At 40.5% G+C, this 21,320-nt stretch overlaps 1 protein-coding gene and 1 long non-coding RNA gene across 2 annotated transcripts in view; both read left to right on the forward strand.

Moving 5' to 3' along the window:
- On the forward strand, positions 1-7,484 carry LOC309358101. Its single transcript, XR_014163334.1, has 2 exons — positions 1-896; positions 5,256-7,484. It is a non-coding gene; the product is annotated as an uncharacterized lncRNA (long non-coding RNA).
- Positions 1-21,320, forward strand: part of DPF3 (double PHD fingers 3) — a 186,281-nt gene that overhangs the window by 154,438 nt on the left and 10,523 nt on the right. The window lies entirely within an intron of this gene.

Below are 21,320 nucleotides of genomic sequence, written 5' to 3' on the forward strand. Positions count from 1 at the left end.
TATATTCATGATCATTCATGGCCCCTTCCTTTCTTTACAACCACTGAAATGTAGACGTCTTTAACAAATAAGTAGTAGAAGGCTAATTTTCTGGACTTTTAATATATATCAGCCAGATACAAAAAATAAAATTACAGAAGGGTTGGACACCAGGAACCCGCCTCATAGAGTGTTTATATATTTATTTATATATTCTATATATTATTAGAAAAAAGAGACCTTTTGAGATTAAAAGAGAAAAAAAGCAATGAAGTCTACTTGATAATCTAACTATACAGAAAGAGAAACCGCTGTGGTATGGATAGTTCCCAGATGGAAAGGAAACTCAATCCCTTGCCAGTGTGACTTTTGCACTGTGAAAAGTTTGCATTTACTGTAGCACACTGGATTTTGTGACTTCCCCCTTCATATTCCTGCTGTCCTCACCTTTAACAGTTTGAAAAATAAAAAGGCAAGGAAGATCAACAAAGAACATAAAACTGAGGAATTTCTTGCCTCCTTATTTTGGACAAATTTGTCTTCTGTAAAGAATGCTTCATCTCTCCCCCACTTTGGCATCTTTTTCTAGCCACTGCTTTGTGTTTTACGTTTCGCTCCTTTACCTTCTACGTTGTGGAAAGACATTTCCAAGCACAGGGATGGAATACAACCATCAAGTCACAGATTCTGCAAAAATGAAACAAAGGATGTGAACCTTGAAAGAAATGAAAAGGAAAAAAATACCTCACGTTTCTTTTACTTTTTGAAAAACAAAAAAACGAAAACCCATTTAGTCTTATTTTTGATAGCTCCTGTTGAAATAAACCAAAGCAATACTCACTAATCTTCAAAGGGCAGTAGAGAAGACAGAATCTCTCTCATTCCAGCACCATGGAGCTGAGCAGCGGGAGTAAAAGGTATGTTCCAAAATGAAGTATGTTTCATTGTTTGTGAAATGGCTGCACTTTTAAGTTTGTCCCAAACTATTCTGCATTCTTGTTTAAAGAGCACAATGCAGACATACTGGCTAAGTTTGGATGATCATATCAATTTGAAATTGCTTTAATATCCTGGCTTGTTCTGGTTGGTAACCATAGTTTCCTGGTTCAGGTGACACAATAAACTATGATTTATTAGAAGCTTCTTTTCATTGCTCATGCTACAAAGGGAAGAGCAAAGGGGCTGCATGTGTAGGCAAAAGAGTAGTTTATATCTTGGCTAGTAAAGGTGGGATATGATCATCATAACTGGGCCAGCACTCAAGTATGGTTAGCTTAACATTGGTTAAGATCCCCAAAGTGCAGCATGGATAAGCACTATGTTTGCATAGGGACAATAGCATTGTGTTGTGTGATGCTTTTAGGTATTTATAGAGTTGACATTGTGCTGGGACATCTTTAGCTCTGACCTAGACAATTGTAGAGTTCCCGAGAGGAATTCATTTAAAAGCCTGACTTTAAGATAGATGTAAGTTTGAAAAGTGTCATGGTGTATATATGTATGTGGGGTGTATGTGTGTGGGGGGGATCCATATTTTATATTAATGATTGTTTCCTGTCACAGTGGTGCCCCGCAAGACGAATGCCTCGCAAAACGAAAAACGCGCAAGACGAAAGGGTTTTTCGGTTTTTGCATCGATTTTCCCTATGGGCTTGCTTTGCAAGACAAAACGTCTTGCGAGTTCTTGCGAGTTTGTTTCCTTTTTCTTAAAGCCGCTAAGCCGTTAATAGCCGCTAAGCCGTTAATAGTCGCTAAGCCGCTAATAGCCGTGCTTCGCAAGACGAAAAAACCGCAAGACGAAGAGACTCGCAGAACGGATTAATTTCGTCTTGCGAGGCACCACTGTATTATTCTACGAGGCCATGTTACTGCTTGCTGTCCCCTTATAATAGATCAGTGATACTTTGACTTAACATAGGATGTTCTTCTCTAGGGAGGGCTGGGAAATATTCCTATATGCCAGTCAGTATACAGCAGCCTTCCCCAACCTAGTGACTTCCTATGATATATTGCAACTCCCAACAGCCCCAGTCACCATTGCTGATGGGAATTTAAGTGCAAGACTTCTAGAGGGGTCATATTATGGAAGGCAATAACAAACTAAATGAGCCAAGGGTCTGACTCTGTGCTTCTACGGCCTTTAATTGATAATAGGATTATGATCAGATCAGATCTTTGTGTGTTACTCCCGTATATACCAAGTTCCCAGCAACAGCTACTGTATGTATATAGCATCATTGGTGCTTGAATGTTTGCAGAACATTCTAGAGTGATAAGGTGACAGCATTTAAAGAAAAGGTGACAGCATTTAAAAGGGACTTCTGGAAGGCAAAGTTTTTGTGGGATGTGGAGGTGAAGAACTTGTAGCCTAGTATAGAGCAGTCCTAGGGAGCGCGAGTTTGAACTTGGGTTGTGGAAGCACCACCCTTCATTTAATAAGTACAGAAAAGAAAGTCTGCTCTGTTTCCCACAATACAAAATCTCATTATTGCAAGAAACAGGGGGGCAACTTGCACCATCTGTTCCAGCCTCCTGACTTGATATTGTCTTGCAGAAGGCGATTCTTTTAAAATGAGATTCAGAAACCATACTAATAAGTACACAAGTAAGTGTACTTGGAAGCCCTCAAGAATTGGTGAAGTGACTCCCCCAGGTGACCTCAGTTTTTATGGCCCTGTGGCCGATCAGTCCAGGCACGAGCTTCAAAGAAATCAAAGAAACTCTGCCCAAACCGTCCAGTTTGATAGATAGCCTGTGTATCTATGCGCATACCATCCCCTCCCAATGCCTCACTTTCTCAAAACAATGTCCAGCATCAAAGAAGGCACCCAGCATTATCCTCCACAACTGATTAAGGCAGCTGTGTGCGGGGCTTCACCTCCTCCCAACCTTCTCAGGACATTAAAGACTGTTCTCACACCATCAAAAACTTAACAAGAGCGAGGGAGGGAGAAGGAACAGATGCAGGAAGGGTAACCATGTCAGGTCACTAACTCCTCAATACAGTTTGTCTTCCAGACACATTTCTCATACAGATATCTCCCAAGGCCAATGCTGTAGCAATTATTCCTCCTCATTTTCTTTCTTTTTTGGCACTATCAGCTGTCTTCTCACAAATCATTGAGTTATGGAGAGCAGTACCTCCTGATACCCCATGGAAGTTAATGGCAGATGGGTGGTAATCTGATCCTCTCCTAATATTTGCCAACTTGATAAAACATATTGCCTAAAAGCACCCCATTTTAACTACTGTGACTGTAGCAAAAATAATTTTATAACTATATATAATGAGATGGTCCATAGTTTCTGTGTTGGACACATATGTGGTGAGGGCAGTCCATGTGGTTTCACCCTTACTTGTTTTCCCTTTCCCCCATCTATTACTCATTGTTAGAAGTTGTTTAGATTTGCTGTTTTTCAGCCTGTGGCTGTAGTTCCATAGATACAGAAAATCATTCCTGCTAATGCCTGGAGCGGATCAGATAGTTGATAAGCATAGCCTGTAGAAGGGACACCATCTGTGCTAAATGCCTTCTGTGCCTGCTGTCATATTTGAATCCGGCAAATTCTTTTCATCATCATCATGAGAGACAGGGACAAAACAAAATTTGCAATCTGAAAGTTGGAATAGGCCTAGGTATGGTTCTTTGGGAATTTTGCTCATTATAGTAATATCTGCCCTCTGGATGTTCTGCTCCTAGGTGAATGAAAGGTTACAGCAAATGTGCAAATGGAGAACCCAGAATGGGAAAGAAAAACACCAGACAGTTTGGGTAGGGTCAGTTCCTTTACTGACAGGTAGTCCAAAGGATAACGCAGCCCCTTAGCTTAGCAGTTATATTCAACTGTAGCATAAAGTAATCCTACCTCAGTCTGTCCCAAGAGACAGCTCATAGCAAAAGTAATAAAAAGTATTTCCAGCAATTTGTCCTCCTTGCAGCATTCGGTTCTAGCCAAGCAACAGGGACCGAGGCAAACTTGCTATAAACACAAGGACATTTATACTTTAGATTGAGCCACTCTCTGACTCACAAGTTTGCCGACTCACACTTAAGCAGCTGCAGGTGTAGGACAAGCACACCCAAATCAACCCTCTTGTCCTTTTTCTCTGTATGAATAAACCCACATACACTAATAGTATTCCCATAAGTGTGGTGTCTGTTATTTGCTGTAGAACCCCAAGTATCTCAGCTGTTAATAAACCTTTAAAATCTCCATGGTTGTGCAGATACGGTTGAAAACATAGACTGGGCCACAATCCAGCCCATACTTAAGCCCATTGAAATAATTTGGTTGAAGTACACTAATTAAGTAATGGATTGTAGGTACAAATGGAACTACAATCCAATGGACTGCATAAATATATATCCTTACCAATATACTCCCAGTCAGATTCCCACGTTCATAAACTCCCATTGTTGATATTTCCAATATATTTTTCTCCTATTACCACACCTTTTTTTCCTCACTTTTTGAAAAAAAGAGAAAGAAAACATTGAGTCAATAACAAAGGATGTAAATTAGGTTCATTCAAAATAATCAATTTTGTATATGAGCATAGAATTTGAGTTAACTTGGTGAAATGTTTGAATTTGGCTGGTGCACAGTATGAAAATCCTTTCTTGGTTTCAGAATTCAATATTGTCCTTCAGCAAATGTTTCAATCATGAAGTGTGGGTGTGCATGTGTGCATGTATACAGAATGGTGATGGTGGTGTGATGTACTTTTATGAGAAGTAGTCATTGTGGCTATTTTTAGCAGCTCATAGGCCGAGGTGTTGGTGTCAGCGTAATCCTGTAGCAGGAGATTTAGGCCAAGGATAAACTGCAAGTTTTTCATTTGATTCCAACATTAAACCAACACAGCTATGATTGCCATTTATGGTTTGCAGTCCTTAGGTTTGTAGTCACAGAGTTGTCCTGAACTATAGCATTGCCGTTCTTTGTTGCAGCGAAGTGTATAGTGCTGGCTTTCATCTTTGCTCCTAGAGGCAATAAAGCACAGGACTCCTGCACTTAAAAAAAAAAAAATAGTTGGAAAGTCATCAGGAGGAGTTTTCACCTCAGCAGCCCTGTGGCACATCCATATATACTTGCTGAAATTCACTCTTCTGTGCAACTGTTTCAGGCATATGAGCACTTTCATTCTTGTTTGTGGACTCTGTTCAATAGGAATACACTGAATGTGCAAAGAGGGGGTGTTGGAGCAGTGTGTTCTGCCTGTTGTATGAGGGTTGCTTTTTTAGTTTTCCCTTTCATTGCCTCTCCTTCTGCAGATAACGGGCCTGCGCTCACTTAGATTCTGAATCCATCATCTTTCAAGAAAACTGTTGGAAGAAGCCAACCAAGAATAGCCAGGATGTTCTGATCTTCCTCTCATTGCCTGATCCTTTCATACCTGTGTCTCATCCCACACAGGAGCCTGGACTGTGGAACGCCTGCTGGCACTTGCTCAGAGAAGTCTTGGGGATTCCCTAAGCTTGTGCAATACAAAGATACCCTTTCCATTTTATTTTATTTTTTAAAAATCCCTTTCTTTTAAGTGTTGTATGAGTTTGTGTGTGCGTATATATATATATAAAAGCCCAGGTCAAACTGGAACTGATTTACAGTAGAAGTGACTGAAAACAACAAACAAAATGAGAGAGAAAAAACCTTGACAAAAAATAGAACAAGTTATTTTATTTATTTGAATATTTAAGAGAGAAAAGTAGTGCTGATGTTGCACAGTATTTTTGTTTAAAATGCATTTAACTTCAAAATTTAAAAGCAATTCTTGTGAAGAGGGGATTTTCCCCTAGAGCGCTTAAATGTAAGATGAAGACTGACTATTTGCTTTCAGGTTAATTTTTTTTTTAAGTTATGAAAATAAAGATAAACTCTGCTTTCTCTTACTTTAAAGATGCCATTCATACACACGCTGGGTGTTTTTTTTTTTTCTTTCCCCAAACTGGATGTGGTAAGTTTAAAGTTGTTCTGGCTTATTTTCCTGAATGTCTGCTAATGTTTCCTGCTTGGTTGTATTGTATTAGGGCAAAAGTCAAAACTTTCAACAAAATATTTTGAAAATGAAATGCTGGATCTTGGACAGTTGTTGGAACAAGGACTATAAGCGCAGTCTCCCAGCACTATCATCTGACAGGAACTTTGGGTGTTACCAGTTCTCAGCAATAATGCCACTTAAACTAGGTGCTTATAAAATAGATTTTGTTGTCTGAAAAGAAGTTGTTTTCCTGTGTTGATTATTCTACTCAAGAGCTATCAGCAGCTAACAGCTGCTTGCTATAGTCCACAAATAATGTAAGCAAGACAAAAAGAAGCAACCGGGACAATACATCTGGAGAGAAACCTTTTTCTCTACAACTGTTCTAAAAGGCATTTGAAATAATATTTGGGAAGAGGTAGAATATTAAAAAAAATCTTTCCAGGAATAGCAAAGTTTATACAGTTGGATCTAGTCACAGGTCATAGTTCTCTCTATAGTAATTTGTTAGGACCAACATGTGACATGCTGATAGCTGGTGCTTATGTGACAGCTTTTAAAGAGTGATCCCTACCTATTCTGGGAAGGACGTATGAACATGACCCCAGGTTCCCATTGATCCAGAATAGTTCCTGGGAAAATCCAATTGGAAAAGCCATTCTGATATAACTTTTCAGTGGATATTTGCTTACCAGATGATGTGAAAAAGTTGATTGTGTGAGCCTTCGAATTGTACTGTGCAATGTACTTCTATGCACCTTTACTTGGAAGTAACACTCGCTGAGTTAAAATGTGGCTTACTCCTTAGTAAGTGTGCACAGGAGTCTGCTGTATGATTTGGTTTTGAGTAAAGGTAATGACACCATCCCCATACAATTTAAACCTGAAGCCTTCTCCTGAAATTCTTAGAGCAATCCTGCTCTAAGAGGACTGAGCAAACCCAGCCATCGTGCATTCTCATTGAGCTTGCTAGGAGTCCAGGGGAGTGAAACCACTTTGAAATATACAACTGTACAGCAGTGGTGCTATGAATTTTGCATGCTCAGTTGTTCTTTCAGGGATGCTGGTTGTGGGGGCAATGCAGAATCCAGTCCGGAAAAGCATCAGACATGTTCAACTCAGTAGGTCAAATCTGCATCCTACTGAGGAGCTGGAGCTCCAGAACATTGTGCATTAAACTCAATGGCAGAACTCTTATTGGGGTCAGTGACAGAAGACCCATTTAGACAGTCACTTCAATGATTTCACTTGAAAATCTGCAGACTACCTTATGCTGCCATTAAAAACAAATGTTCCCATTAGATGCAAAATGCACAAACTGTACTAACTTGTGTTTTGTGTTCACTTAAAATCAACTTCCAAGGCGCCTCCTGTATACTTCTCTGTAAATATTTATTTACCCAACCTTTTTTAAAAGGAAAAAAAAATTGTGAAACTGCAATTGCTGTACATAGTTTTTAAAGGTCCTCATTGTTTACAATGCTGTCCTCCATACTGAAAATAAAACTTCCTTCTCTACTTATTTTTGTTTGCTTCCCCATGTGGTAAAATATTATTTCAGTTTTCAACAAACAAACAAACAAACAAAAACCGAAATACAAATGTTTAACATACTTTTTGTTTTGTTTTGTTTTCCATTGGTATTTTGACTTTGTCCATAGTCATAGTCAGTGGCTGCTGTGAAGGTAGAGAAGAGAACAGGATGTGCAAGGCTACCTGATGTTGTGTCTGACTTTTGTCCGCGTAGCTCACTCCTGCTATCTACTGTGGCAGTTTGACTGACTCCAAGGTTTCAGGCCAAGGTCTTTCTTAATGGGAGATGCAAGGAATAGAATTTGGGTTCTTCTGTAGGCAAAGCAGCTACCACTGAGATGCAAGGCAAAACTACATGTTACATTGGGCATGTGAAATAGCATGGTTAAGCTGACCAGTTTTATTTTGAAGAAATAAACCTTCAAAAGGCCATTTAAAATCCATTCTGGGACCTCTCAGGCCCAGATTAGGGTCCCTCACTGGATTTCCACTGAACCCCCAACTAATGTTAACTCAAAGATTCTGTCAATCACACCTTCAGGGGCAGGATTTACCTCTGAAGCAAAAATGCTGAGGATCAGACTGACAGAATGAAACTACTCCTTTGATTACTTTTGTAAGGTTGTTGCCCAATTCATAGAAACTTTAAAATTGGTGTGGCAGCCTGATCAGTAGTATATGTAATGAAATGTAAAACCAAATAGAATCCCGCAGTAGTTCCTCTCTTAGTGTGTGTGTGTATCTATCTATCTATCTATCTATCTATCTATCTATCTATCTATCTATCTATCATCTATCTATCTATCTATCTATCTGTCTATCTATCATCATCATCTATCTATCATCTCTATCTATCTATCATCTATCTATCATCTATCTATCTATCTATCTATCTATCTATCTATCTATCATCTCTATCTATCATCTATCTATCATCTATCTATCTATCTATCTATCTATCTATCATCTATCATCTATCTATCTATCATCTATCTATCATCTATCTATCTATCATCTATCATCTATCTATCTATCTATCATCTATCTATCTATCATCTATCTATCTATCTATCATCTATCTATCTATCTATCTATCTATCTATCTATCTATCTATCTATCATCTATCTATCTATCTATCATCTATCTATCTATCATCTATCTATATCTATCTATCTATCATCTATCTATCATCTATCTATCATCTATCTATATCTATCATCTATCTATCTATCTATCATCTATCTATCTATCTATCTTTCTATCTATCTATCATCTATCATCTATCATCATCTCATGGCCATAAATTGACCTACAGTTAATGTACACTTGATCCCCTTTCAGATTTAAATGCAGTTTGGTGTGCACAAAATTTAAGCCCATTGCTACACTACAGAGCTCCCTATGAATAGGAACTTCCATTTCTCCTCCAAAAGAGGATAACCACCATGTAAACCACTTTGCTGGCATCTCTTTAGGCAGAGCCCAATTTTTCTACTAGCTTGATTTTTTTTAACTAGCATAAGCGCTAAAATGCGAATTTGATTAACGACCCCACAAAAGAAAGCATCATATTCAGTAATACCAAGTTCTAAAAATTCCTCCTCCTCTTTCATGAAAAGCTTCTATATTTCAGGATAGAAACTCCTGTAACAGCACTGTACTCAATATCTTTAGAAATACTTGACTGCACTAGTACTGAATGACCTACAGATGAGGTCCAGCTAAAAACTGCTACGGAAACAGAGATTTATTGTAAGTACTGAAAAATGAACAACAGTTTGAAACAGCCTTTTGTAGCCATTGCTTGATGTAAGAGATGCAAAACTTTGGAAATTATTCACAGGTGTTAGTCCTTGTCTGATAGTTCTGCCTAGCAGAGTTCTGCCTGTAGAGTTGAGATTTAGCTACAGAAATGTTTTTGTGTTTTGCTGTAGAGGTGATTATTTTAGTTCCAGTTTTTAAAGTACAGTTTGGTGAAATGGTGCTGTTTTTCACTCTGTCACTGCTATGTCAGCATTAATAGGACAGATAGGGTGAACTGTACCGTGGTACCTCAGGTTACATATGCTTCAGGTTACATGTGCTTCAGGTTACAGACTCCGCTAACCCAGAAATATTACCTCGGGTTAAGAACTTTGCTTCAGGATGAGAACAGAAATCGTGCTCCAGTGGCGCGGCGGCAGAAGGAGGCCCCATTAGCTAAAGTGGTACCTCAGGTTAAGAACAGTTTCAAGTTAAGAACGGACCTCTGGAACGAATTAAGTACTTAACCTGAGGTACCACTGTACTTTAATCAGCACATCTTTTCAATGGTCCCTTTGTAGAAATATCTGGTGAAATGGGTTGAGTAGTCCCCCCGCCCTCGAGTGTGCCATCAGAACTATGCCAAATATTTCAGGACATGTAGCAACCTGAAAACTTCTTTCCTCAACTCTCATAAGACCTGCTTATACATTATTCGTTTCTCAGAAGCAAGTTCAGTGACTAGACCTCAAAGTCTGTTATAGAGGCCAAATTCCCTACATCCCATCCTGCCATCAAGCCCATTCCCTTTAGGGAGATCTAGTTGATAACTAATTTTAAAAGTCTAAATGTTCCAGCACCCTGAAATCCTTTGTTAACTAGAGTTTACAACACAATCCTAACCCTACCCCCACCCCTGATAGTGCAGCAATAAAATTGCTGGCACATTTGCAAAACTAAGCAGGGTCCAGTATGGTTTCAAATTGGATGGGGGAGCACATGTTGAGACGCCTGCATTGCAGGGGGTGGAACTAAGTGACCCTTAGGGTCCCTTCCAATTCTAATTCTAATAATAATAATTATTATTATTATTGTACCCCACCCTCCCCGGCCGGAGCCAGGCTCAGAGAGGCTAACATCATAAATAATACAATATGCATAAAAACAAGCAATCAGTCGGTTAAAATGCATCCCAAAATTGATTCAAATAATTTAAAGTTAAAACTGGACAAATGACAATCCCCAGGTTTAAATTGAAAGCTGTTAATACTTGCCAGAACCAACTGTTTCCACTGATATTATAAGGACCTGTGAGCGGGCTGGGAAACCTCCTTCGTGCTTGTTCTTATACAAAGAGAAAAGGGTCAGACTGAACCCTGACCAAAGGCTTAGTGGAACAGCTCCGTCTTGCAGGCCCTGCGGAAGGATGTCAAATCTCGCAGGGCCCTGGTCTCTTGTGAGAGAGCATTCCACCAGGCAGGGGCCACGGCTGAAAAGGCCCTGGTTCTGGTTGAGGCCAGTCTAATCTCCCTGGGGCCTGTTGTTATTTGCAGACGGTAAATGATTCATATTCATATCTACTTAGAAGTAAGACCCACTGAGTTCAATGGGGCTTTCTTCCAGGTAAGTGTTTTTATGCAGCAGAAGCTGCTCTTTCATAGCAATTCTGCCTGGTATAAAAATGGAATTCACCGCATGCTTGCAACCTTTTTTCTATAGTAGCACCAGGAACATTAGAAGCAATCAGTCCTGAGACAGTTTTCCGAACTTCAGGATGAGCTTCGCAGCCCCAGCCATCTATTCGCTAATGGCTTGTGCTAAATGCAGATCTTGAGGATCAACTGCTAGTACAGAACTAAACATGATAACCATATCTTGCTAATGTTCTGTTTCTAATGGAAGCAAACTAAATTGGTTGTAATTGAAAAGAAAAGGGGGGGAAATCAATAGATCATTCTCTTTAATGGGAAGTTAAATTTTAAACATTGAGCTCACATCAAGTGGTTGAAATAGTCTCTGAAGGTAAACAACAGAGCAGAACTCAGCAGAGAATCTTCTTATTTTGGTTTGGCCTTTATTAGACATGGGAATTAGAACAGTGCATTAGTATTACCATCAGGTGTCAGCAGGATTAAATGTAAAAGGTGGAACTATTGAACAGTGCGTATCTGCATGACACAAACAGTTAAATCATCATGTGCACATGCTAGTTATGTGTATTGCTGTACTTAGTTTAGTTCTCAGTTTACTAATTATGGGAAATTATAATCTCCCCCCACAATAAAACACGACATGCCACAGTAAAAAATGTTTCTGAAGTGTGTTGCTTAGTACTGGAGTTGATAGTAAACAATATACCATTTTCTAAGAAAGACACTGCTAGAAAACTGGAAATAAGATCTCCACCCCCTGCTTATAGGCACCCATTCAAATGTATTCCTATCATTTAATAGATCAGCTGTATGTTGTCAGGTTTCTTCAGAGCCCATGGGTAGAGAATCCTCCTATAAAGTGTGTTAGCACATGGTCTTTGCATCCCTTAACGTTTTGTGTAAACCTACAGACTTCTCTCTCTCGTAAAAGATATAACTGCAAAGCATTGTGCCATGACTCTAAATTGAATGAGGATACGCTGTCTAATTCCGAAGGTATGTTTACACCAACCTTCTCCAACCAGATGCCCTCCAGACAAATTTGGACTACAATTCCCATCATCCCTGACCATTGACTCTGCTGGCTAAAGCTGCTGGAAGTTGGAGTCCAAAACCACTAGAGGATCTCAGATTGGGGAAGGGTACTTTACACAAACAAATATAGGTTCAGACAACCTGAACTGCAACCTCCCCTGGAGGTGCTATGTGAACTCTTCATATACGTTATTCCAAGTGTTTTCAGTTCAGTATGACTCACTGACACATTGTTGACCTGGCGCATAGAAAATGTGATGCACTTGCTTACATTCGGAAAAGCTTTCTGACAGTAAGAGCTGTTTGGCAACAGACTCCCACGAGATGTGGTGGACCCTCCTTCCTTGGAGGTTTTTAAGCAGAGGTTGGATGGCCATCTGCCATGGATGCTTTAGCTGAGATTCCTGCATTGCAGGGGGTTGGACTAGATGACTTGGGTTGGACTTGGGTCCCCTTCCCGTTCTTAAGATTCTACAGTTCTACTGTATTGAATCTGCTCTCTCTCACATTTCATAAGCAACCACTAAATATTCGTAGGAATGTAATGTAAATATCAACATAAGAGCCATATAATAGCTGCACATCCCATGTCCACATAACATCTAATAATAATAATAATAATAATAATAATAATAATAATAATAATAATAATTTATTATTTGTACCCCACCCATCTGGCTGGGTTTCCCCAGCCACTCTGGGCGGCTTCCATAGAAACAAAAAATACACTAAAATATCACAGATTAAAAACTTCCCTGAACAGGGCTGCCTTAAGATGTCATCTGAATGTCAGGTAGTTATTTATCGCTTTGACATCTGATGGGAGGGCGTTCCACAGGGCAGGCGCCACTACCGAGAAGGCCCTCTGCCTGGTACCCTGTAGCTTTGCTTCTCACAATGAGGGAACCGCCAGAAGGCCCTCAGCACTGGACCTCAGTGTCCGGGCAGAACGATGGGGGTGGAGACGCTCCTTCAGGTATACTGGGCTGAGGCCATTTAGGGCTTTAAAGGTCAACACCAGCACTTTGAATTGTGCTCGGAAACGTACTGGGAGCCAATGTAGGTCTTTCAAGACTGGTGTTATGTGGTCTCGGCGGCCGCCCCCAGTCACCAGTCTAGCCGCCACATTCTGGATTAGTTGTAGTTTCCGAGTCACCTTCAAAGGTAGCCCCACGTAGAGCGCATTGCAGTAGTCCAAGCGGGAGATAACCAGAGCATGCACCACTCTGGCGAGACAGTCCGCGGGCAGGTAGGGTCTCAGCCTGCGTACCAGGTGGAGTTGGTAGAAAGCTGCCCTGGATACAGAATTGACCTGCGCCTCCATGGACAGCTGTGAGTCCAAAATGACTCCCAGGCTGCGCACCTGGTCCTTCAGGGGCACAGTTACCCTATTCAGGACCAGGGAGTCCTCCACACCAGCCCGCCCTCTGTCCCCCAAAAACAGTACTTCTGTCTTGTCAGGATTCAACCTCAATCCATTAGCCGCCATCCATCCTCCAACAAAATTAATCACAGTATCCCCTACAAGCAGGATATATTTAATCATAAAACTAGGCATATTGTCAATTGCCATATGCCTTTTGTGGATTATTAAGAACATTCTTCCAGTTACCTTCCTTGTTACCTCTTCCTCCTCCCAACTTTTCATAAATATTTGAAGATTAAGTATCTGGGTGATCTTTCGGTTTCAGAAGGTCGTTGGGCTAGTTCCAGGTGAGAGTGAAATGATAGAGGATGCATTTGGAACTTTCTCTTTCATTCATCAGCAAGAGAAGCCATTGCAGTACATGGGCATAGATTCATTCTTTGTAAGTATTACCTTAAATCTGTCTGTCTGTCTGTTGGGCAGCACTACAAATCATGCACACACAACGCTGCCTGTTTGCACTACCCCAGTAAGGATGAGAGAGAAGCTTTATTGCATTGCATTATAGCTTTATAAGGACGTTTAAAGGTACATGTGTAGTTTATGGGAAATGGTGTTGTTTAGTAAGTATTGTGGGTGGGGGTGGAAACAACCACAGCCAGTCTGCTACCCTGAATTTTGAGCGTACCATGACCATGTCGTTTTTGCTTGGCTGCACATTTTGAAAGGGTTAGTGAGCTTGCAAGTTGATTGAAAGCTCTGTGGTGTGTGAACTGGCCAGGCTGAAAAGCCTGCAGCATATAGGGAGAACTTCCTGAGCCGCTGAAGAAATTGATTCCTCTGATGAAGTTTGCCGAGGGTGTCGTGATGGGTGAAAAGGGGGTACAAAGGGAGCACCCCCTTGTAGCTCTTGCATTGTGGCAATTCACCCAGCCTCTCTTCCTTCCTATCAACATATTGTTTGTCTGCCCCGTAGCTCAGCAGTCAAGTATAGCAAAATGCCCTTGCAGCGAGGTACATTCAGCATGAAAGATTTGCCCAGAGTAAGTTAAATTTTATGTACTTTTGATTGGTAGTATCTTATAAGTTGGAAGAGGCTTTATTTTCAGAGCGCTTACATGACAAGCTTAAATTCCAGTTTTACATATCAGTCTTCCTGCCATTAAATCCTCTTGCTTTGCATGAAGACAGGTTTCTTCCCTGTTGGGATTGCTAAGCTGTCTAACTCCCTTTGGCAATTAGCAATTCATTCCCCATAATGCTTTGCTCATTGTAATATGTACTGTGTGTGTGTGTGTGTGTGTGTGTGTGTGTTTATCTGTGTTTTCTGGAGGTCACAGTGACCTAATTCACCCCCAGGAATTGAACAGTGTTGGGCGCCTTATCTAGTGCATTAACAAGCTGATGCATCAATATAAGGTCATTTGAGTGCTTCCCCAGCAGATTTCATAGGCAAGGAGCAAGCATTTTGCCTAGCAACTAGGAATGTCAGTAAGGGGCAGTTTGGTAAAAGTTGAGGCAATGCGCTAGGTATTTAGCCTGACAAGGAGAATTATAAGGAAGCCATGTTATCAACAGATCTCAGGTTAAGGCTCCAATCAATAATTACTGCATGCTTGGGTCCAGGTGTCAGCCCTGCATCTTTAATGCAGCAGTCTGATGCCCTGGTGTGTTTTTAAAATTATTATTAGTAAAGGCTCTTCCTTGCCAGGATATTGAAGGTGAGGCAGTTCTTGGGTGCGTAACTCAGCTCATATGTTAGCTGTTTTACATTTCCTAGATCTAGGCCAGAAAAGGCTCTGCCATTAAAGTTGGGTGGATGCAAGTTTTGTTTACATTTGTACATACACCTCTCTGTTCCTTACATTTTGTCCAGAAGTTCTTCCTCTTGCACTGATCTGTTTTCCTCTTTGTAACTTCTTCTTGTGTGTTCCAAGAAGGGTATCATTCTGAACTCTGCTACTGTATTTTTCTCAGGACCCTTGATTCTTATCCTGAGGATCTGGTTCTGTTGGGATTATCTCCAAACTTCTGTGTAGTGCTAGATGTTTTTATCTCTTCTCTCTTTCCACTTCTCTCAGTTTCTCATTTCACCACTCTTTAAGTTCAGGTTCTTTACATTTCCAAATCACTTTGGAAATATATTTTTATTTTATTTTAATATTTTTTATTTTAAAAGTCCCCATGAAAATTCAGCAACATTTTTATGTGAATTTATCCTAATATACACATTTTTGCAAAGCCATTTTCCCTTATATAATGCATTTTTGTATGCTATTTTCACTAGTATATACATTTTTATGCACACCACAAAATTGCATATTTTTGTACATGGTACTTGGCTGGAAAACTGCATTGCAAAATTTGGAGAAGTGCGAAGGATGGCTGTATGTCAGTTTGCATATTGTTTAGAAAAGCACAGATTTGTATTTCTTGGCCTTTCCCAGTCTTGCCTTTACTATGTTAAAGAAGCTTATTTATAGCAGATGAAAAGTCTGCTTCTCCTTCCTCTGATCTTTTAACAGTGCTGTAATGCCTATTTAAGTCATGTCCAGAAGAGAAGTTTCTTTGCTGCTTCTCTTGCTTTCTATGGCCATTCTTTTATCTGCATTTTATCCACCAGGCACCTGAATATACTTAAGATCTACTACAAAAAAACCAGGTCACTCCAATAGCAAACTCAGGTGGCAATAGAATTAGGGCCAAAATGGGGTCACTGAGAAACATCAGGGAGGTACCAGCATATGCAGAGGAATATCAAGGTTTGCAGAAATGTATGTGCGTGCACACACGCTCATAAGGGGACAGCCCAGTGAGGACTGAGGATGCTCAGTAGTCTCAGAATGCTGGGTGTCAGATGGAAAAGAAAAATGGGAAAGGGGAAGAGTGGAATGGCATATGCTAGAGGAGAACATAGCTGGCAGACTGGCTGGCTGGAGCCCTGACCATGAGCTGTGTTGTTAGGATAGGAGGATACATGCTAGCATTTTGAACAGGTCTCACTTATAATATATAAACCACCAACATTGATGTATGTAGTAGCAGAATGAATCCTTCACAGGGATTCTCTTTTGTGTGTTTTCCTACAGTCATAATAGGTGGAAATCATCAATTCAATCTATCTATAAAGTCAGATTCTGATTATCGACAAATTAAATAATGAATGGTCCCTTGAATGTAACAAGAATGTCACTGTCTTAAATTCTGGTGATGAGCATGAAAACTGGGCTCTTCTCACTCAAATATAGACGATCTGCATATACTGTACATCACATAATGGAAAATATAAAAATTTCTCACAAACCTTGCAAAGTTCTATGCAACGAAACAATTGCCCCAAACTATGTCTGAAGTTTCAAGAATTTTATTTGCAACAAAGAGATGCATTTTAATGGGTTTTCCAGTGAAAATATGGCCAAGATTCCTACCATGGAGTCCTAGTTTCATGTGCATAGTTGTTGAATACAGGGATCTTGCAATGGGAACCACAGTGGTTGATACAGAAATTGATAGCTGGTTGCATTTTGGCATGGAGCTGTGAGCAGTGTTGAGCTGTTTAAACCCTCCATCCTCTTGGATAAAGATTTCTTAGAGCGGTGGTTTTCAACCAGTGTGCCTTGGCACCCTGGGGTGCCTTGAATGGTGGTCAGGGTGCCGCGGCTCCCTTGGGCCACTAGGACTGGGAGAATCCTCTGTCCAGGTCTCTGTGGGGCAGCATGAGGAGGCACCTTCCTTTGGGGCAGGGGGGAGAGCTCAGAGACCAGCAGCTGGAGGACTCCCAAGGAGAAGGGAGAAGAGAGGAGGCTGAGGCAACACTCTACAAGGGAGGGTTTCGAAAAGAGGTGAGGGGCTGCTGGCTCTGCAGGCAAGGGATGACCTAACTGGGCTCCTGAGCCTCACAGGGGTGCCGCCGAAAGAATGCAGTTGGTCAAGGGAGCCACGGACTCAAAAAAGGTTGAAAACTTCTCTCTTAAAGAATGTTGTCTTCTAGTTCTATATAGCAAAACTACTTTCCCCCCTAGGACTGACACATCATTTTACAGGGGTTGCTGTGATGAGGAATCCTAGTTTAGCTCTGTCTTGAGCCTTCTTTCTCTTTGCCTAGGTGTCACAGTGAAGAACCCAGGTGTGATGCCTTGTTCCTTTAACACTTCATCTGCTTTTGAGTTTTACTTCCTCTTTGACTCTCAGTTCAGTGAAAAGGAAGCTTGCCATGGCTGCTGAGCTCTAGCCAAAATTTATAATACATGTAACTCAGCAAAATGTATTTACATACAATGCATTTCTTTTTAAGCCTGAGTTTAAAATATAAACTATAATTAAAACCTGAAAGATCACCAATCAGAACCTCCAACTAACCTCTTGCCACTTAAAGCTCAGCCAAATAGTCACTTTGGCAAGTATGAATGGAAAAGGAATGGTATAAGAATGGATCATGTTCACCCCCTTCTTCTGAGAGCTTAGTATGTAACTTTATAATAGGAACTGATGTGCAGATTGTATAGTTAAGTAGCCATGATCATGGAGATATTGATAGGACATATGAGGATAGTGCAGCATAGTATATAGGGAATGCCTGTCCCTAGTGAGTTATGTATTTGATTTGTGAGTATCTTTGTAAGTGTTGTGGTAGACACCTGTTTAATCTGAGATGTAAGAACAACAAATCTAAACATTTGATCTATTTAAAATAAATTATCCGCTAACTTTAAACTTAGAAACTAACAATCCTTTGAAAAGTTTGTTCTTTTTCTCCTTCAGATATGTAATGTCTTTCCCCCACACCATAGTGGGCCAGCAGAAAGAACAGATTTAAGTGCTACACAATGGGATAGGTATATATGTATATAGTTTTAATTCTATCAATGTTTAATTGTTTTTAATGATTGTTTTTTCTCTGTTCTTATTGGTTCTTGTTTTTATCTGTAAGCTATTTTGTGTCCTGTCAGGGGAGAAGGCGGAGTATAAATCAATAATAATAATAACTGGTTGTGAGCATTCCTCACAGGATCAGTTTGGTGCTGGGTGCTGGCAAGGAACAGGTCCAATAACTGCTCTTCATAATATAACTGGTAATTTCTAACACTATTAATAGAAAACCAGGGAATTTCTCGTAACCAGAAGAAAATTTCATTATCTTTTCATCAAACCTCTGTGTGCTTAACTGCCTGTGAATTGTAAGCATCAACAACACATAAATTGAAAAAAAAACCAATAACTTATTCTATAAATGGAAGCTGTCATCTATGATAAACAAATCTTCCCACTACAGTGTTTAGACTTTGACCAATCACTGACCAATTGTCCACTGAACTGGGTAAATATGATTTACCTCAGGAACAACTTGCAGACCTGCTGAGAGAGTAGCATTAAGTTTTCAAATCTGTCCCGTGGTTCAGGAACCCACAACTCTTTGAATTTGGGGTTAAATTTGCAATCAGGACCTGTACTTGTGGATTCTGTTTAGAAAACCACCACAAGTAGAAGAGAGAGAGTTCAGAGGAAAATAATACAGTCTGACCAGTGACTGTTAAAAATAATAATAATAAAGCACAAGTCTTCCAGAAACAACCCCTCTATATCAGGAATATACATTAGGAACCTGGTACTATTCAAACATTATTGGGCTCCACCTCCAACGCCCCTGACCATTGGCCATGCTGACTGGGGTGGAGGGGGAGCTTTTATCCAGCAGAACCTGGAAGGCTACAGGTTCCCTTGCTTCATGGTGTAGCATTTGTATCTTGATCCTGTAGTTGTTTACACAGAATAAACTCCCGCCGAGTTCAGTGGGTTGTACACCTAGGTCATGAATTGCTTCCTGGAGTTTTAATTCTGAAACAAGAAGAGAGCTATCACTTTTAACACAATTAAATCCTGGGAAGTCAATTGGCCTACTTTTGGTAATGACTTTGTACTGTCCTTTAATTATTTGGCTATGACATTGCATTGGAGGCTGAGCTGGTAATGGTATTGTGTTGACTCTTGAATTGCACAAACTGGTTTTTCATCACTTTAGTGTACACACCTGCAAGGCTTACACTGGAAAATAGAGCCACCTGTATCCTAGGGAAGCTTTTCTGTGATTACGTGCTCCTAGTTAGCTAGATGAAAGGCCTTATAGGTTGTCCTAGAAGAGAGGAAAGATCAGGGAAGGGCGGGCAGCTAAGTTATATTGACAGCTTTTCAGCAACACTGGGCTTAGGAAGCAGCCAAGGCAAGGACAAGGATGTAAATGCTGAGGCTAACCAGTATTTGGAATGCTGGTTAGCCTAAACTGGGCCTTGAAGATAGTATTAGAAGTAGGAGCTTCCCATTGCCATCCACTGGGGGAGTGGCTTTGCCATCCAACATAGACCTGGTCCAAAGGTTATTTTAAGCCAAATATTGGTTTGTTTTTGGTTACAGCTTGTGGCTCCATGAGCTTGTGGGTTTGGAGAACCTTGGCTAAGCTCAGCCCAGTCCAGTGTAGCAGCAAAAAGGACCAGGGAGGAGCAAAGCGGCTGCATGCTGCTTTCTGGAGGCTGCACATTCATTCATGTTAAGCCAAGGTTTGTCTTAGTGTGAAATGTGAATCAGGCCACGGTCTGCTTTACTGTAGATGTGACCCCTCAACCGTTGACCAATTAAAATCCATAATGGCCCTCAATTTCCAGTTACTCAAATGCTGAATATAGGGTGTACCAGTGAGAAGAAAATACCAGCCTGGAGTGATATCCTGTCTTTACATTCTTTGAGTTTTCCTCCCTGAAGTCCACCTAGCCTAATCACTTGCCTCCAGGCTGTTGTCATGCAAGGCTAATCAGAGGACGGAACTGCTGTCTTAGGTCCTAGAGCTCCCCTCCTGGCCCAGTTGGCACAACCTCATCTTTGTTGTAAGGAAAGCCATTTAGTAAAAGGGGGAGGAGTAGATATATTATATTTTTCTTAAGTAAATGGCCATTATTTTTTCCTGAAGTCATTAGGGTTGTTGTTTGGAGAGGATATTGATTTGCTTTAAGACGTCTGGTTGCTGTGGCTGTGCATATGTGGCCACAATTAATCTTGTAGCGGAGAATTCGCTAATGAAGAAGCATAAATGAGCTGTGTTAAGGTCGTTAGTGGTCATTGGATGTCTGCATACAGCAATTGCTCCTGCCCTTAATGGCATTTCTGGTCATTAAGGTTTCACAATTAATGACAACCACTCTTTTTAAATATGCGTGCATGTTGGGAAGCAAGCTCTTTTTCAAGAATTCCATTTGTTTTCTCTCAGATGTACCTGACTAACAGTATTCTTTTAGAAAGAAATTCCTTCACAAAAACCTCTGTTTTTAATTCTGGGGCTGCTGTAAAGCAATGGTGAGATGACCAACGGATCCAGAGATGATTGCAAACTAGGAAATGGCTAACGGTTCTACTTCAGAACAGTTGACTGTGATGAAGAGTTTGCATTTTGCTGGAGATTCTGTGTAAAGAATGTTACAGATAGGTAGCCGTGTTGGTCTGCCATAGTCAAAACAAAAAAAATTCATTCCAGTAGCACCTTAAAGACCAACTAAGTTAGTTCTTGGTATGAGCTTTCGTGTGCATGCACACTTCTTCAGATACACTGAAACAGAAGTTTCCAGACCCTTCTATATAGTGAGAAGGTGGGGAGGGGTATTACTCAGAAGGGTGGTGGGAATGGGTGATAGGCAGATAGCTGTGATGAGCCTGTTGACGACTCTTAAAGACTGCAATAGGTCTTACAGGAAAAAGCAAGGGGTGAGAAGGTGAAAAATGGCTTTGTCATGTATAATGAGATAAGAATCCAATGTCTTTCTTCAGACAAGGTCTCTCCATGGTTTTAAGTTTGGTGATAAGTTGCAATTCAGCAGCTTCTCTCTCCAGTCTATTTCTGAAATTCCTTTGTAGTAAAACAGCTACGTTGAGATCTTGTATAGAATGTCCTGGGAGATTGAAGTGTTCTCCTACTGGTTTCTCTGTCTTGTGATTCCTGATGTCCGATTTATGTCCGTTTATTCTTTGGCGTAAGGTCTGGCCTGT

The sequence above is a fragment of the Podarcis melisellensis genome (assembly GCF_964234715.1).
Source record: "Podarcis melisellensis genome assembly, chromosome: 1".
Classification (NCBI taxonomy): domain Eukaryota; kingdom Metazoa; phylum Chordata; class Lepidosauria; order Squamata; family Lacertidae; genus Podarcis; species Podarcis melisellensis.